We start from the raw sequence: 14,468 nt of genomic DNA, 5'->3' as shown, positions 1-14,468 counted from the left end.
CAGCGCAGGATGCATTGTGCTGGTGAAGCAGTCTGCATACTCATAGGTCGGGCTTCCACATAGCTCGACCCGTGTGTCCATACAGGCACCAATACCTGAGATAAAGGGAACAAGTGTGCTCCCACGAAGGGGTCCCCACCCGGAAAACGGGTTCAAAAGAGTCATATAGCGAAACGAATTAAGACAAGTGTGCAAAGTGAAAGCACATTGGTTAAATGGCTAATCAATAGATGTTAATACGATGAGTAAGCGAGCGAAAAGAAAGAGGGGGCTGTGTTCACAGGCCGAATCCACAATAGTACAGGAACTAGTTCAAACATGAAATAAAAATACAGTAGTGGTATGAATAAGACAAGAGTACATGTTGTGATGAGAATCTATTATGCATATACAAAAATTAGTACATTATTTAGATTATGATAAACCACGTTTACAAACAAAAGAAATGGGGAGAAGGACACAAATAACCTAATTCAATAAATTTGTCTTTCAAACAAATCTTACAACAATTTCACCTTATGTAACAATCAGAGATATATCAGATATTAATACAAAAATGGGGAAATTAGATTGTTAAGAATGATTAAAAATGGACTCACACCAACATCGACACTCACATTCAACCAAACATCAGACAACATACAAAAAAAAAAAAAAAAAAAAAAGGAGGGGGGGAGGGGGTGGGGAAAATAGGGGGATGGGGAAGACAGTCAAAGATATAGCATTTTATGGAAAGTTGGTGTCTAGATATCTAAAGTATGGTTCTTTATGTAGATTTTTATCGAGTTTATACTTAGATTATGCATTTTTTGACTTAATATAGAACAGAGTGGTTAAAGGAAATGCTTATAGGTTATGTATTCGTTTAAACCTGGGTAACTTGTGGCCTCTAAAGTGTATATCCACTGTGTTTCCAATTGCAGTAAACGAGTGTCAATTTCACCCCCTCGAGCATGAAGGGGTACTTGCTCCAGGGCCGAAAAATGTACACCGTTGGAATCAAAGTTATGAGAGATGCCTATGTGTCTGTTTAATGCTGTAGTACAGAGTCGCTTGGATAATGGTAGCATATGATCTCTGATCCGTTTAAAGAACGGACGCTTGGTTTTACCAATATAAAAGCATCCGCAGGGACAGCTAGCAAGATAAACTATTCCTACAGTTTTACATGTTACATTATACCTGATGGTATGGGTGGAACCATCAGGCAATGTGATATGTGGTGATCCAGAAATAAAGCGACAAACATCGCAGTGGCCACACGGATATGTGCCAATGCGAGTTGATTTAATAGGTTGTCGAATATTAAAATGGCTTGTGACTAACCGGTCTTTCATAGACTGGGATCTACGGTATCTAAGTTGAGGAAAAGGTTTTATATATTTGTGGATTGTTTGGTCCGCCGATAATAAGGGCCAGTACTTGACAAGAATTTCTCTCATTTGATTGTGTTGCCGTGAGTATTGCGTAATAATACGTAGGGGTGTAATAGTGGTAGGTTTGGGTTTGGGATAAATTAGGTCATTTCTGCTCAACTTTATCACTTTGTTATAGGTACGTTTAAGTAATGATTTGCTGTAACCGCGTTGATTTAATCTAGTAGATAAATCCCTTGCAGCTAGTTGAAAATCAATGTCTTGGGAACAGTTTCGGCGAAGACGTAAGTATTGACTGTAGGGGATGCTATTTAGAAGTGATCTAGAGTGTGCACTTGAGGCATGTAAGATGGTGTTGCCTGCTGAGGGCTTACGGTGAAGGGATGAGTCAATTACACCCCTTTTGTCTAATTTGATGCATAGGTCAAGAAAATTGACCTGGGTCTGGCTATATTCCATGGTGAATTTAAGATTAAATTGGTTATTGGCCAAACCATTGGAAAACTCATGTAGTTCGTCGAGGGTGCCTGTCCAAAGGATCAAAATATCACCAATATAGCGATGCCAACCCAGGATGAACTGGCTCCAATCCCGGGATTGGTCGCTCGAAAAAATTTGTCTTTCCCACCCCCCCGGGTACAGATTGGCGTAGGAAGGGGCACATTTGGTGCCCATTGCTACGCCCTGCACCTGGAGGTAGTGGGAACGATCAAACATAAAGCTGTTGTGCGTAAGAATGAACTCCAATAATTGGAGCACAAACCCATCGTATCTTTCGGAAGTAGGTCCTCTTTCTTGCAGAAAGGAGTGCATGACTTGGATGCCCATGGTATGCGGAATAGAGTTGTAAAGACACTCCACATCCAGGGCAACCAGCCATGCATCTGGGGGAAGTTGTTTTCCATCCAGGATTCGTAACAAGTCAATGGTGTCTTTCACGTAGGATGGTAAAGATAGTACGTGCAGGAATAAATGTTTGTCGACTAGTGCGCTAGTGTTTTCAGTTAAGCACTGGCACCCAGACACAATAGGTCGACCTGGGGGATTAACAAGAGATTTGTGCAATTTAGGTAACGAATAGAATGTGGGAATTTGTGGATTTTTTACATTTAAGTATTTCCACGTATTGAGGTCAATGGTGCCTTGTCGATAAGCCCGAAAAATGAGTTGATAGTATTTTGTGGTGAAATTTTCAATAATGAGTTTGGATATCGGGCGATACCATTCCTTATTGTTAAGGATGTCAAGGCACATTTTTTTATATGCCTGGACATCCATAACGCACACATTACCCCCCTTATCAGCGGGTTTGATAATTAAATCCGGGTTACTTTGAAGATTTTGGAGTGCCTGACGATGTTTGAAAGATAGGTTATGGGGTTCTTGTGTGTCCAGTTCAAGGTTCTTAATTTCTGAAGTTAATTGGCTAACAAAAGCCCATATGTTGGGGTTGCTTTGAAGCAGAGGGAAGGATTTGGATTTCGGTTTGAATGTTGCCGGGGCAGGAAATAATACTCCCGGAGCTGAGACTCGAGGAGTGGTTAAATCCAGGACCTGTTCATCGTCGGTGTTACCCTCGTCCCATAATGACATCAGGTCTTCCATAGCCTGAAGTTCATTGGACGAGGGTTCCACAGAGGAAGTGATAGGGTCTTTTGTTACTTGAGATTTATCGTATAACACCTTAAATAGAAGGCGTCTAGCAAAAAGATGTATATCTTTGACAAATTGAAATTTGTCTAAATTATTTGATGGACAAAACGATAAACCAAATTTCAATATTTCAATTTGTTCCTTAGTTAAGGAGACCGAGGACAGGTTCACAACCTCGAGACTTAGTGCGTTTGTGGGTGGGGTAGTGAGGGTGGATGTGATTTGGGTTCCGGAGTCTGAACTAAAAAAATAGGTGCAATACGAGGGTCTGTGGGTTGTGGGTGAGGTGGAAACATAGAGGGGAGTGTCGGTTCACTGGCTCTCCTAGCTGAGAGTCCAAGGTGAGTATGGGAGAGATGTGAAATCGGTGCTGGGGTGTTTGGTACAGGGTAAATGGGAGGGTTTAGTGAAGTGCTAGGGCGTGACTGGGTGATGGGCATAGGAGTGGAAGCTTGTGTGTGGTGTGTTTTAGGTGGGGCCGCAGTGGGTTGGTGTACCGTTCCCGTGGATCTGGGTGACGGGGTCGTGGACGTATCCAATCGGTCTCCTTTTCTTTTCTTAGGAATCCTGTCCTGAGTTAGGTCTCTGTAAGACGTAGAAGTACTGGAAGAGAAAGAAACAACATTAGGGATCATTATATCTGTTTGAGGAACATTCGGAGTATGTGGTTTTCTTTTAGAGGTGGTGTAATTAGAGTTTTGCCATTTATAGGCAAAATGATTCTCATATGCTAGTTTGTCCCGAAGGAATTTACCTTCCTTGACATTTATAATATCCCGTGTGTATTGTTCAAGATAAGAACGTAAATTGTTCTCACGTTGTGTGAAACGAATGGGATTTTCTACTAGACTATTGTCTTCATACCACGAGGTGATTTGAAGATCAAGCTGTTCCAACTCCAATACGTATTGATCAATTGATCAAGCCGGGTTTTCAGGAACAAGGTCAATCAGGCAGAGTAACAATAGGAACACAGGGACAAGCTGAAGACAATCCAGCCCTGATTCTAGGCAGACTCTCTGTTTATATAAGGTGGCGTGTGCCAGGATTCGCGGCAGCGTACATGCGTGCGCATGTGCGTGTGCACACATGCATGTAGCACATTAGGGCATGCGCGGTATCATTCACGGGTGCACATTAGCGTGCACGCGTGTTCGCATGGAGGTGCCATTGTGCATCCAATCTGGATCTCATTTGTCTCTGGCTAAGATTCCATGCATGCACATTGGCATTAGCGGAACAAGGGTTGGCAGCTGCTGCATGGAGACGGGTGCTTGTTGTGTGAGTTCTCTGACACAGGCAGAGCACATAAGTCCCTCCACCAAGGTTGAATTCCTCAATTGGTACTGGAAACAAGCATAGTTCCCCGGCTTGAAAATTTGGTTGCTAGGGGCAATGGCTGGCAGGTTAACTGTGAACAGGTGATCCCGGACAATGCCCCAAAATGTAGCAATGCCCTCGTAGGGGTTTCTGAATGTTATGGTTCACCTGTCACCCTGCCTAGTCCGGCATCCATCTTTCAGGCACTCAGAGACACAAACCAATCGTTAAGCTTTGTTTTTTTTTATTCGAGGGGATTGAACTTGGATGGCAATGGGAAATGATGGGATGCCCAGATAAAGTGCAACTCACTTGGGACTGCTATATACACTCCTGTATATACATTCCACTCTTTTCTCCAGCACAACTCTTGCTTAAAACCTCTTTCCTTGTACTTCTCCAGCACTTCACTTGCTGCAGACCGTTACTCCTTCGAAATAGCTAGCACCGCATGGTTAGGCCTGACACTAATGCCACGTACACACGATCGAATTGTCCGGCAGACTTGGTCCGACAAACAATCCAGCAAACAATCCGCCGGACTTTATAACGAACGGACTTGGCTACACACGGACACTCCGAAAGTCCGGCGATTTCTAACGCGATGGCGTACAGCATGTACGACGGGACTAGAAAAAGGAAGTTCAATAGCCAGTAGCCAATAGCTTCCTTCTCATACTTGCTTCAGAGCATGCATCATTCTTAGTCCGCCGGACTAGCACACTGACGAACGGATTGTCTGCTGTAAGCCAAGTCTGGCGGACAAATTTTGAGTCAAAACTACTTTCTAAGTCCGCCGGACTTTTACGATGAATAAGTCCGCTGGAGCCCACACACGATCGAATTGTCCGGCGTACTGTGGTCCGGCGGACAATTTGATCGTGTGTACGCGGCATTACTCAACCAGGCCTCAGTGAATTGCCTTTTGCAGGCAGGGGCTCCAGACCTCTATGGCATAGAAATAGTTCAGGTACTAACTGTCCTCTATCCAGCTACTGATCCTAAAAAAGCTCTTCATGCTCTGCCAGCCAGCATGGCTGCAACAACTTCTCTCCACTGCCCTTCCCACAGTCCACTCTTCTGGTTCTGCACAAATCTCAAACTGCAAACTCCCAGTTCTCTCAGGCGTGCCTGTCCAGTCCTCCTGACTGTGCTTCACTCACCAGCCCTCCTTGCTGTGACCAGTTGTCCTCCCTGGAGTCTCTTAGTAGTGTTCTTCCCTGCTGTCCTCTCCTTGCTCTCTCATATGCCTTTCTCGCAGGATCTCTTCTCTCCTCCTGGATGCAACCAAGCCCAGGCCCAAGGTCACCCCCCAGACTGTGGAGCTCCCTGTAGGCACCGACAGCCTCCACACTCTCTCACATCAGCTCTTCCACCCGACAACTCCCCCCAGCTGGGCTGACCCTGTGTATTTAAGGAGGCCTGCCCCTCTGCCAATCCAAGTTGGGGATTGGTCAAGGCTCCTCAAAATTACCCCAGGTAGCTCCACCTCTCCTCCTCTCCTCTCTTTCTAGCACCTTCCAGAAAGAAGAGGGAGGTGACAGTGATGCTACCTGTGAGTCACCCAGCCCTGCCCTGAGCCAATCCCAGCCCAGAATGAAAACACATAGGCCTAGTCACCAGCGAACCCTACCTAAATTTTCCTACCCTATAAAAAAATCCTCACTCTAGCACCTACCTAACTAGAGCATGCTACATTGGTCTCATCAGACCACAGGACATGTATATACGTGCACTCAACTTATTTGGTCGACCATGGCGAGGCCTGTTCTGAGTGGAACCTGTCCTGGTAAATCGCTGTATTGTCTTGGTCACTGTATTTAGTTTCAGGGTCTTGGCAATCTTCTTATAGCCTAGGCCATCTTTATGTAGAGCAACAATTCTTTTTTTCAGATCCTCAGAGAGTTGAGGTGTCATGTTGAAATTCCAGTGACCAGTATGAGAGAGTGAGAGTGATAACACCAAATTTTACACACCTGTTCCCCATTCACACATGACACCTTGTAACACTAATGAGTCATACGACACCAGGGAGGAAAAATGGCTTATTGGGGCCCAATTTGGACATTTTCCCTTAGGGGTGTACTCACTTTTGTACCGATCTAACAATACATTTTTGATAAGAGATTAATAATGTGTATTGCTTTTCAGTAAGCCCCATCTTTTCTTTTCCCCTCCTGTTTGGGATACTTTTTATACTGTTTTGAGTGGAACCTGTCCTGTTAAACCGCTGTAAGGTCTTGGCCACCATGCTCAGTTTCAGGGTCTTGGCAATCTTCACCCAGCCCTGCCCTGAGCCAATCCCAGCCCAGAATGAAAACAAATAGGCCTACTCACCAGCGAACCCTACCTAAATTTTCCTACCCTATAAAAAAATCCTCACTCTAGCACCTACCTAACTAGAGCATGCTACATTGGTCTCATCAGACCACAGGACATGTATATACGTGCACTCAACTTATTTGAGTGGAACCTGTCCTGGTAAATCGCTGTATTGTCTTGGTCACTGTATTCAGTTTCAGGGTCTTGGCAATCTTCTAATAGCCTAGGCCATCTTTATGTAGAGCAACAATTCTTTTTTTTTCAGATCCTCGAAGAGTTATTTGCCATGGGGTGCCATTTTTAACTTCCAGTGACCAGTATGAGATGAGTGAGGGCAATAATACCAAATTTAACACACCTGCTCCCCAATCACCCCTGAGACCTTGTAACACTAACGAGTCACATGACACCAGGGGTGGAAAATGGCCAATTGGGCCCAATTTGGACATTTTCACTTAGAGGTGTACTAACTTTTGTTGCCAGCAGTTTAGACATTAATGGCTGTGTGTTGAGTTATTTTGAGGGGACAGAAAATTTATACTGTTATACAAGCTGTACACTCACTACCTTACATTGTAGCAACATGTAATTTCTTCAGTGTTGTCACATGAAAAGATATGATAAAATATTTATAAAAATGTGAAGGGTGTACTCACTTTTGTGAGATAATGTATATACACCTCCGGTTTATACAACTTCCTCTCTTCTACCTTGAGCAAAAACTTTCTTGAAGAATTACAACTCCCAGGACCAGCTAGCACTGAATTGCAGGCCTGACACTGACTCAGGAAGACCCAATAGAGAAAATGCCAATTGCAGGAGTAGGTGTAGAAAAATTGGTAGTCCTAGTGCTAGCTGTCCCATGTTGCCCAGTACCACCTGTTAAGGCCCTGCCACCCCTCCTGGCTGCAGCTTCCTCTTTCCACTGCCCGTGCCACCACAGTCCTCTCCACTGGTTCTGCACCCATCCCAGACTGCATAATCCCAGTCCTCTCAAGAGTGCCTCCTAGTCCTCCTGTGTGTCACTCACCTACCCTCTTGGCTCAAACTTGCCGTCCCCCCTGGAGACTTGCCTGCCAGTGTTCTCCTGCTGTCCTCTCCTTGCTCCCATGTCTCCTGTCCAGGACACCTCCGTGTGTCTTGAGAGGGTCCTCTCAGCACCCAAGCCCAGACCCAAGTTCCCCATCCCCCCTCCCCAGACTTGCGAGCGCCCTCAAAGGCCACCGACAGCCTAACACTCCATCTCAAGCTTCCACCCGAACAACTCGTCCCCCAGCTGGGCAGACCCTGAGTATTTGAGGAGGCCTGCCCCCTGCCAATCCAAGTTGGGAAATGGTCAGGGCCCTCAAAATACTCAAGGCAGCTCCACCTCTCCTTTCCTTTCTTTGCAGAAGATTCTAGCATGTTCTGGAAACAAGTGGGAGGTCTCAGTGATGCTGCCTGTGAGTCATTCAGCTCTCCCTGGATTTCTGCCAACTCAGGAAACTAAACAAGCAGGCCTGGCTGCCAGCCAAGCCTGCATAACGTTGCCTACACTGACAAACATCAAAATTACTAACTATCACACTAGAGGGTGCTACACATATTTCTTACAATTAGTCTTTTGTGCCTTCAATGGGTAAAGAACATAGAGAAAATTTGAAATACCTTGATATGATGGAGCTTAGAGAAAAGAGATACAGAAAAGACCAAGAAAGAATGGAATGATCCATGTAGGGCAGGGGTGCCCAACCAGTGGCCCGGGGGCCACATGTGGCCCACGGAGCCCTCTGATGTGGCCCGCAAACTCCTACTCTTTGATGGAATGGAATAAGGTTATTAATAGTAAGTTTATTACTAAAATCACAGTGTATATATGAGTATATCTGTTCTGCAGTGGTTACTGGGCTGCTTCCAAACTGATCCGCAGGTGCAGAGCAGTGCACCTGGGGGTTACCTGCACTGAGCCATAGGCCCCTTTCACACGGTCAGTCCGACCCAATTGGACCCTCCATTCACCTCTAAGGAGTAGAAGATGTAAATGGATTTGTGACCGTTTACAAATGCTTACCTCCAATCGGATCCACAGCAAACAAAAAAAAAGTAGAGTGGACTGCCATGCACCCGCTCCGCTTATTGTGGCCCGTGACTGGTTGCCAAGTCACTTAGATGGCCCTCGCTCTTCAAAAGGTTGGGCACCTCTGATGTAGGGTAAAAGGCAGCAAAAAGAGGAAGCAAAGAGAGGCAGAGAGGGTGAAGGGGAAGGGTACAAAGATTTTACAAAAAAAATTTTCTTTGGGATATTTGGGAAATGTTTAAAATATATTAAGAAAGAATTCTCCATTCCCTAAAAGTATATGTATTTCTATAATCACAAAAAACCCATACTGCACGTTATGATATCAAGAAAAAATCTACCCTCCCCCTAAACATGACTCATTCTAGTGAATGGAGCCGCTCTGCAACTGCCCCACAGCCATGTGCAATGCACAGGGTTGCAGAATGGTAGTGTATTATTTAGGTTGTTAAAATAGGCGATGACACATGACCTCTTCACCACTTCTCAAATGCCTTTGAAAAGCATTTTGAAAGTGAATAGCTTTTTATAGGAGCAGCAGTCTTCACTGCTAGTGTAAACAAGCCCTTAAAGTACATCTATGCTTTGCTCAGATAATGCAAAGCAACACGTTTGCATTAATGCCCACTTTCTCTATGCCCCCCCCCCCCCCCCCCCATGTCTAGCTGGGAAAGCAAATACAGTACGGTATGGGAGTGCAGGTGACTCTTTTCCCTTCTATTTATGTAGCTGATTGGCTACTCAGGCTCCATCACATACTATATGTGCAAGACAGTTGGCTTCACACCACTGAGGTCACTAACTGTATTGAGCTATACAGTGCATGCTGCAAGTGCCCACAAGCAGACCACTCCTCTGACATGTTTGACCCTACCCTAGATAATCTGTAGGTCTAAGCCGATAAGTATGAAATACGTCATAGATGGCAGCATCCTGGTGGGAATTTGCATCATGTACAGTTTGGCTCAATAGAACTTGTTTTAAGTTGTTGTAACGTCATCAGCATAAGGCCCACTGCCTTGCAATATGATCTATATGGAGCATGGACAGGCTCCTTTGGTTAGTGGAGGGAACGAGTGGAGCCTTTGGAGCAGTGGGTCCTATTTAGGATCTGCTAACTCTATCACATATGGAGGGGCAAGAGTACTAAACCCTTTGTAAGCTTGAATAACAGACCAGGCTTCTTCTCTACTTATTCATGGGTTAATAGAGTGGTGGGAATGTAACAAGAAGGTAAGAATAATGTGTTGGCAGGAAATAAGCTGAACCTGTTGTTTTAACCTGCATGGACAAAGCACAGATGCTCCTAGAGTCCAACTGAACCATTAGTTTAATTCAGAAAAATACATTCCAAGTGAATCAATACAAAAGGTGTTTAATGTCTTTAATGTGTGAGGAGAAAGATAAACTGGGGGAAATTCAATAGCACTTATGGCAATTTTCTGGCAATATGGCCCCTCTAAAATGGCCTCCACCAGATTAAATAATCCATGACACTAGTTTCAGTAGCTTTACCAACACATGCAGCAGATTCAGGTTGTTCCTAATAGTCTTACAAAGTGGCGCTACGGCTGCACTAAATTCAAAGGAATTACCTTCAATTTGTAGATAAGGAAGCTGGAAGTAATTAGGACTAACTCCAAGTGATCATATAGTGAAAGGAAGATTGTCCACAGATTCAGAGACATAGTTACCCATCAGGCCCGCTTTCTTTGTAATTGTGTCTCTGAATTGTCATCAGGCTCTGCCCACCTAGCTACAAAACTCTTCAGCCGACATCCTATCTGAGTGACTGCTGTAGTGGCAGGGCGGGAGCTCAGCGTAACTGAGGATGAAGTGTCTGTATGGACACACCGGTCAGGGCCAGTGCTAGACTATTTTGCACTCTAGGCAAGACCTGCTACTTGTGCCCCCCCCCCCCCCCACCAAAATAAGACTTCTATACCTTTAAAATATAATTTCTATACCTCTATACAGTATCGAAAGAGAGCAAAATAGTCTAGCACCGGCCCTGTCTACACCCCCTGTAATCATTGTTTCTCCCGAAGAGAGACCCTCAAAGATAAGGAAGGAACCTAATGGCCACTCATCCATACCCTAGACTTCCGGTTTGTCCCAAAGACCCACGCGCTACAATCCAAAGTGAAAGGTGCCACAAAAAAAAGTGAAAGTGACATACATAGAGAAAAAATACATAAAGAGTGCCAATGTGCAAGTCAATGGCTAGACCAAAAATTGGCATAGCCCATGAGGCAGTGTACAGAAAAAAAAGTTGTAGTACTGTGGTCGAGGGTACTTTCTCGTCATGGGGTCGCACACCCAAGTGATACTCAAACTACCCACGGGATGCCACGATTACACCACAGGCACTCTGCCTTCCCAGCCTCTGGCCATGTCGGGTAACACTGCTCAAATCAGAAAGCACTGGGCCGCTCAAAATCCTCCAGCACAAATTACTCCCAGTTTACATATGGAAAAAACCTTCATTACCCTTATCATAAAAGCAGGGATACTATACAGTCAGCCGTCCCAACCATGAAGCCAGAATGATTGTGGCGCACCCCTACTGAATACTGATGAGAACAGATACTACACTTGTTCTTGGCCAAAAGGCAAAGAAGTGATGCATGATTGCACATGCATACATAAACATACTAGGAGCCAACTGACCTATGAACAAGACTTCTAAAGGATGGGAGGAAACTTGAGTACTCGTAGAAAACCCACTCAAGCACAGGGAGAACATGCAAACTCCATGCAGTTAGTGTCATGATTGGGGATGATTTGAAGAGTGACAACCACTAAACAGTGTTAAGCTGGCCATTAGGGATGAGCTGAACACCCCCCCGGTTAGGTTTGCACCAGAACATGCGAACAGGCAAAAAGTTTGAGCGAACATTGGAACCCTTTAAAGTCAATGGGACACGAACATGAAAAATCAAAAGTGCTAATTTTAAAGACTTATATGCAAGTTATTGCTATAAAAATTTATGGGGACCCGGATCCTGCCCCATGAGACATGAATTAATGCAAACAAAGTTTTTAAAACCGTATTTTTCAGAAGCAGTGATTTTAATAATGCTTAAAGTGAAACAATAAAAATTAAATGTTCCTTTAAATATCGTGCCTGGGGGTCTCATTAGTCTGCCTGTAAAGTGGCACATCTGCGCAATGTGTAGAACAATGCTGCAGCAAAATTACATTTCTAAAGGAAAAAATTTCATTTAACCACTTCAGCCCGAAGAATTTACCCCCTTCCTGACCAGAGCACTTTTTGCGATTCGGCACTGTGTCGCTTTAACTGACAATTGCGCGGTCATGCGACATTGCACCCAATAAAAATTAACGTCCTTTTTTACGCACAAATAGAGCTTTCTTTTGGTGGTATTTAATCGCCTCTAACAAAAAAACAGAGCGACAATTTTGAAAAAAACAATATTTTTAAAATATCCCCCAAAAATATATAAAAAAAATTTTTTTCCTCAGTTTTGCCGATATTTATTCTTCTACATATTTTTGGAAAAAAATCAAAATAAGCGTATACTGATTGGTTTGTGCAAAAGTTATAGCGTCTACAAAATAGGGGATAGATTTATAGCATTTTTATTATTCATTTTTTTTTACTAGTAATGGCGGCGATCTGTGATTTTTCTCGTGACTGCGACATTATGGCAGACATATTGGACAATTTTGAAACATTTTTGAGGCTATTGTCATTAATACAGTGATCATTGCTATAAAATTGCATTGATTACTGTAAAAATGTCACTGGCAGTGAAGGGGTTAACACTAAGGGGCGCTTGAGGGGTTAACTGTGTACCCTGGGAGATGATTCTAACTGGAGGGGGAGGGGACTGACTGGAGGAAGTGACGAATCGTGGTTCCTAGCTAATAGGAACACGCGATCTGTCACTCCTGTCAGAACAGAACAGGGAAGTGTGTGTTTATACACACTCATCCCTGTTCTGTCTCACCTCTTCATGATCGCTCGTGACCGTCGGCCACGAGCACCGGCACCCCCCCCATGCAGCTGGCGCGCGCACGCCCGCTATCCTGACCCCGTGAGCCGACGTGTAGCTACGATGGCTTGCACAGGGCAGCCAACCTGCCGAAGTATAACTGAGGCGGTTGGTCAGGAAGCGTTTGCTGGTGGCTATAATGTTTTGGCGACTCCCAGCAATATAGATTCAAAATCAAGGCAAATATTGGTGTGCCCCCCCCTCCTGAACCATACCAGGCCACACGCCCTCAACACGGGGAGGGTGCTTTAGGGTCCAAATATATATATTAAACTGCCTGCACGCCACCTAACTAACCTGCCTAATCTAGCTCAGGTTCTCTCAATCTCTCCACATTATCACACTACATATGGCCGCCATGTAAGCAGCTTTATATGGTGTGGGGCGTGGACTTAGCACCCTGAGCCATGGTGGGCCAAAGGCACCCTTAATGAACGGGCCATCCTTGATTAGATGTGGTGGCTGCATTTGTATTCTTTTTTTAAACTTTTTCCCTCTGTTTTCACCTGCTAATGTGGCCAGTAACACACTTCCTAAATTCTGAATGAAGGAGCACAGAGGGCAGAAAGCAGCATTGTCAGTCTGAGGGGGGGGGGGGGGGGGGAGTGTTAGATGTACTAAATGGAAGCCAAACTCCAGCTCACACTTTATAAAAAGGTACAGAAAATATTTTTTCCTTTTTGGGATAAAGATTTTACATACATAAATAAAAGCTGATCATTGTAAGCACCCCTGTCAGTGGCACAATTAGTCTCAGCACCATAACAGCTATATTTGCAGGACTTATTCTCTTAAAAGACAACAGACTTACTGGCAGCTGAAAATAATGGAAAGAAAGCCTAAAAAAGAAAATGAATGCAGCCATGCAAGAATTGTTAAACTGACAGAATATCTTTTTTCCACTTGAGAAACATTACCAGGCTGTGTCCTATGCTATCACGCACTGTCGCTGAAAAATGGATCCATACATTTGTGTTCTCCCGACTTTATTACTACAATGCTCTACTCACCGGTATACCTAAATCCACTATTATTCAACTCCAATATGTACAAGATTCTGCAGTCAGAATCCTGACTGGGTCTGGTACAAGTGACCATATTACCCCCTATCCTTGCACTGGCTACCCATCAGGTTTCGCATAGACTTTAAGATCCTCTTGCTCACCTATAAGGCTCTTCATGGCTTGGCACCCCATTATCTCTCTGAACCTTTATCAACTTACTCCCCACCATAACCTCCGCTCCTCCAATTCTGATCTTCTGTGTGTTTCCCCTCTACCCACCTACAGTCGATGGTAGACAAAGCCTTCTCCTGCTATTCTCCAAAACTCTGGAATTTACTTCCAAAGAGTCACCTTCTCTAAACTCATTCAAATCAAATCTAAAAACTTTTTTTCTTTAGACAAGCTTTCATGTGAAAAAAAACACGAGCATTTACTACCCCTTTAAGTTGAAAAAACACGGGCCTTTACTACCCCTTTAAGGTGAAAAAACATGAGGGTTTACAACCCCTTTAAAGAGGAAGTAAACCCTGATGGGTTTAATTCCTCTTTCATTCCCTGCAAAGGCAAAGCATAATGGACTACTATGCATCGCATAGTAGTCCATTATGTGTCATTTACCTGACACAGGAGCCAGCGAAGTCACCGCTGTCCCCTGTAGTCCGCCGCATCCATCTTCTTGGTGGGGTCTCGCAGCTCCACCGCTGCCGTTCGGCGAAGC

At 44.4% G+C, this 14,468-nt stretch overlaps 1 pseudogene; it reads right to left on the bottom strand.

Moving 5' to 3' along the window:
* Window positions 1-11,241: 11,241 nt before the first annotated feature.
* On the bottom strand, window positions 11,242-11,352 carry LOC143990636 (U2 spliceosomal RNA; annotated as a pseudogene).
* Between the last annotated feature and the right edge of the window lie 3,116 nt (window positions 11,353-14,468).

The sequence above is a fragment of the Lithobates pipiens genome, unplaced genomic scaffold, assembly GCF_037356315.1.
Source record: "Lithobates pipiens isolate NorthernLeopardFrog02 unplaced genomic scaffold, aLitPip1_a1.2 Scaffold_18, whole genome shotgun sequence".
Classification (NCBI taxonomy): domain Eukaryota; kingdom Metazoa; phylum Chordata; class Amphibia; order Anura; family Ranidae; genus Lithobates; species Lithobates pipiens.
This window is presented reverse-complemented; position numbering and strand designations above follow the sequence as displayed.